The following is a 4432-nucleotide window of genomic DNA, read 5'->3' as shown; positions in this document are numbered from 1 at the left end:
AAAAGAAAAAGAAGGCAGTGAACAGTTTGCAAGTGGAATTTAAAAATAAATATTTTTGAAAGAATAAGTAGTCAGAAGAAGAGGATAGTGCTCAAGCTGCCATACTTCCCCCAGCACAGTTGCTCCTAGGGCAGCATAGCTAAAGCTGTGGGTTTATATTTCTGTTCCTAACTGGTCTGACCATAAGCGATTTCAATGGAAATAGGCTGTTTTACAAGCTTGATTTATATGAGCTTTAAATGAGAGCTCCTGGTCAAATAAGACTCCAAGGTTTCTTACAGTAGAACTGCAGGCTACACTGACATTGTCCAGTGTGACTATCTGCACAGATAGACCGTCTCGTAGATGTTTAGGGCCAAGCACAATGACCTCGGTTTTTTCAGGGTTAAGAAGCAGGTAGTTAAGTGTCATCCAGGTTTTTATCTCCTTCACACAAGCCACTCATCACTGCTTGAGTGTTGCAAGTGTTCTGGGTTTAACCTTGTTATCTGTTCAGCCCTCGTGCTATCTTCGGGTCTGGATGACCCACAGGCGTCTGTATTAGAAGTCAAAATGCTGAACCTCCGGTGGTCCCAAGAGTCTCTAAAAGCACAGTAGGAGGTAGAGCCCGCGGGCCAAATCTGGCCTGCCAGACGTTTTAATCCGACCCGCCGAACATTTCAAATTTATATTTAAAAAAAAAATATATACAATTATTTTTTTTAATTGATTCATAGAACCGTAATTACATCCGTACCCGTTTTTATCACTAAAACTACGCGTCCCACAATGCCGCCGCTGCCGAGGGAGAAGTGCACTTTAAGCACTTTTGAGCAGAAGTTTAGTGGTGAGTCAGTTCAGGTGTACAGAGAACTACACAGACGTGGAAATGTTAGTTTGTACATTTAAAAGTTTTTTTAGATCTTGAGAAGTTTATTTTGTTATAAAGTCAAATGTTTATCTCTGTGTAGAACTGTAGATCATTTCTGAAGATGTGATGCACATAAACTGAAGCACAGTATTGGTGAAATTACACTTGTTTTTCTAAATACATTTTAGTTTATCAGAACAAACGTTTTGTAATTTTTTTTATCGATCCAGTAATTGCTTCAAAACAGCGTAGGCTATATAAAGCTATTTATTTCTTATATTTTTAATAGTTTTATGTTTTACGTTATGTTCGGCCCGCGACCCAGCCTGAGTGTCGAAATTCGGCCCGCGGCCCAAATGAGTTTGACACCCCTGGTAGAGCGTTTAGCTCCCGAGCTCCTGTGTTATGGAATCAGCTCCTGTCCATGTTAAACAGGCCGACACAGTCTCTTCATTTAAGACCAGGCTTAAAACGTTCCTCTTTGAAATCATCTCTCTCTCAACCCTCATCTGCCTGAAGAGTGGGTCCAGCTCCAGTCTCCCTCGCGTCCGTCTGTCCGTCTGTGAGAGTCGGATCTCTCCTTCACTGGAACTCCTCCAGGTTTCTACGCTTTTTTCCCAAAGAGGTTTTTTTTGTAGTTTTTCCTGGCCGAGAAGGAGAGTCTAAGGACAGAGGACCCTGGGACATCGTCCCTCGCCACCAGACATTGTTGATTCGGCTCTGAGACGACTGTTGTTGTGATTTTGGGCCTTAAAATAAATTGATTTTATGTTGTATTTGGACAAGTTTGAAGCTTTTCACTGGTCGAGAAAAGAGAACAGCAAAACATTTAAACATGACATTTGTAAAATGCTAAAATTGCAGTGATTAAATTGACTTGGTTTTTGGTCTAAATTAGCTTAAAGTAAACTCCACATGGAAAATTCCCTCATGCTGTTTCAACATAGCTGTTCCGTGTCAAAGCGGTGTCAGCTGAAGAATCTGCAGTTTTCTAAAGAACCGGTAACACAGCCACAGCAGACATAACCAACATGACTCAACATGTGACTCAGGTAGTTATTTTGTCAATTGTTGAAGTTTATTTAACAAAGATCACGCTGAAATTTAATTTAGAAGTTTTTAATCTTTAATTACATGATTGAGTCAAGGACCTCCACATTTTTGCTCATCACACAAATTGAATTATGCACACAAAAATCAGATAACACATTCATCAAATTATGCATACACAAATCAAAAGTCAAAAGTCAGTACTAAAAAAAAAAAAGTCAGTACCTAACTTTCAACCAAAGACTTTTAGTTACACACAAAACTCAGACCTTTGAGCATAACTTTTTCTTTCTCTTCATCTTCTTGTAAAACAGTTTTCATAGTGCTAGTTGTTGTTAGCTTTGGACAGCAAAGCAAAACTTGCTTGCTCTTTCTGAAAGTTGTGAAAAGCTCCTATCAACTCATCACAGTGAATAATTAGGATGTTACGTTCACATACGATAGGTGAGCAATACACATAAACTGATGAAGAGTTTAAACGGCCTCAACCGGCCCAGTTAACGCATCCATCTGATGTTCATTTCAATATTCATTGTCCAACCTCCTGCCTACAGCGCCTGGCTCTCTGACTGTGGAGGTGATTTTCATGGTTCAGCTAAATCCACAGACGGCCGTAGACCCAGCGCGTCCCTGCACTTGCTCCTGAACTCCGAGCTGGAGAAGAAGTACACCACTGGATCCAAAGCACTGTTCAGGTAGATCAAGCTCACAGTCAGTGTATATTGTTGTCATCTGTTCCATTTCTGCACAGTCTAGCGTTGCCATGCTGCTCACTTTAAACCAAATCATGAGCTGGGTGACGTTACTTGGGAGAAAGCAAACAGCAAAGAGAATGACTATTGATATCATTACTGATAAGGATTTTTTGACTTGGGCTTGTTGAATGATCCGTCTTCTTTGCAGCTGCTGGGTGATCCTAGTGGTGGAGAAAATAATCACCAGGAAAGACATTAAGAACCCTAACAAAATGGCCAGGCTGTACCAGGACAAGATACGGTTCCGCTCACAGTGGCTGCTGAAGTCTCCGCAGTAGCCCTGGTTGTTTTTGTTCAGTGTGAGGATTGCACTCATCCCAACTGTGAGGAGCCAGAGAACAGCAGCCACACATGCAGCTCTGGAGACTCTCATTGAGTTAACAGGGTGATGAGGATGAACCACGCGCATGTATCTGTCCAAGGCAATAGTTATTAGAAATAGTACACTCCCACAGCGATTCATACTCACAAAGAAGTGACAGATGCTGCAAAAAGTGCCTCCAAATTTCCATTCGAAGTTGGAGTTGTTATAACTGACACGGAATGGTATCGCCACAAGGAGCAGGGCGTCGGCCAGGGCCAGGCTGAAGAGCAGGACAGTGCTGCTCTTCCAGGGCTTCAGGTGGAAGCAGAAGATCCACAGAGAAAAGCCGTTCCCAACAGCTCCCACAATGAACGCCATGCTGAGGACGGGAGGAAGGACAGAGCTGAGCATGGTCATGTTATAGGAACAATTCATCTTGAAGTGTGAGCACTTTGATATGCCACAGGACAAATATGTTGCTTTGATGATGTCTTGAGACCACTTCCTATTTGTTTGACCTGAAATAATCCAAATCTAAAACCTTTGCACAAAGGGAATGTCTACACTGTCATGTTATTTTTTGCCACGACTCCTGAAACTGCTGCGCTATTTGACCACGCCGTTTTTGATCGCGCCGGTTAGGGTAAGGGTAAGGGTTAAGGTTAAGGTTAAGGTTAAGGTTAAGGTTAAGGTCAGGGTCAGGGTTAAGGTTAAGGTTAAGGTTAAGGTTAAGGTTAGGGTCAGGGTTAGGGTTAGCCATAAGGCTATAATGGCAGTGCCGCGGTTCCTGAAACTGCTGGGCCATTTGACCGCGCCGCGGCTCTGCAGCCACGGCCTTGCATATAAGCTAAGTTATACATGCTATAGCTAGTCAGTTTTTAAACTACTTTCGAAAAGAAAGAAAAATAGTGACTTTAAGCTCCTAAACACCATGATCCTTTCCTCTATTTCAGTGCAAACAACCTGAATATATAACTAATATATATTTTTAAAAAAATTATCGCAATTAATCGCATTATTTCCCTGATTAATCGCATTTTTACGTGCAAAATTCAAAAGAAGTGTAAAGTGCATCAGCATTTATTTTTCAGTAGCAGTTAAATAAAATATTAAGTATTCACTTGCCACAAAATCCTGAGCCACAATCATTAAAGATGAACAGGGCACTTCGGAGGTAACGTCAGAAACATTGTAATCTCATTAAACATTAGACACTCAAAACACCTTTTAGGGAGCAGCAGAACCAGTCTAGTACCAAATGTCCCTAAACCAGAAAACACTTCAGTACAGTTTGTACATTCTTAGAACTTGACCCTAAAGCGCCATAACATTAGTTGTGCAAACAAACACTTAACCAGTTAAATACAAATAAATACATTGTGTACATGTCGTGGCTACGATAGGGCTATGATGTTTAGGTGGATGTCTTCCACATGAATTCCAATTTATGGGTTAAATGAATAATTATTGACT

General features: G+C 41.2%; 1 pseudogene; it reads right to left on the bottom strand.

Annotated features, from left to right (window-relative positions):
- Positions 1–2484: 2484 nt before the first annotated feature.
- LOC140372369 (hydroxycarboxylic acid receptor 2-like) lies at positions 2485–3394 on the bottom strand (annotated as a pseudogene).
- Positions 3395–4432: the final 1038 nt, after the last annotated feature.

The sequence above is a fragment of the Eucyclogobius newberryi genome, unplaced genomic scaffold (genome assembly GCF_026437365.1).
Source record: "Eucyclogobius newberryi isolate DKJ021-1_F unplaced genomic scaffold, fEucNew1.0.hap1 SCAF_10, whole genome shotgun sequence".
In the NCBI taxonomy this organism is placed as follows: Eukaryota; Metazoa; Chordata; class Actinopteri; order Gobiiformes; family Gobiidae; genus Eucyclogobius; species Eucyclogobius newberryi.
The sequence above is the reverse complement of the archived record's forward strand: the minus strand, read 5'-3'. Positions and strand labels throughout refer to the sequence as shown.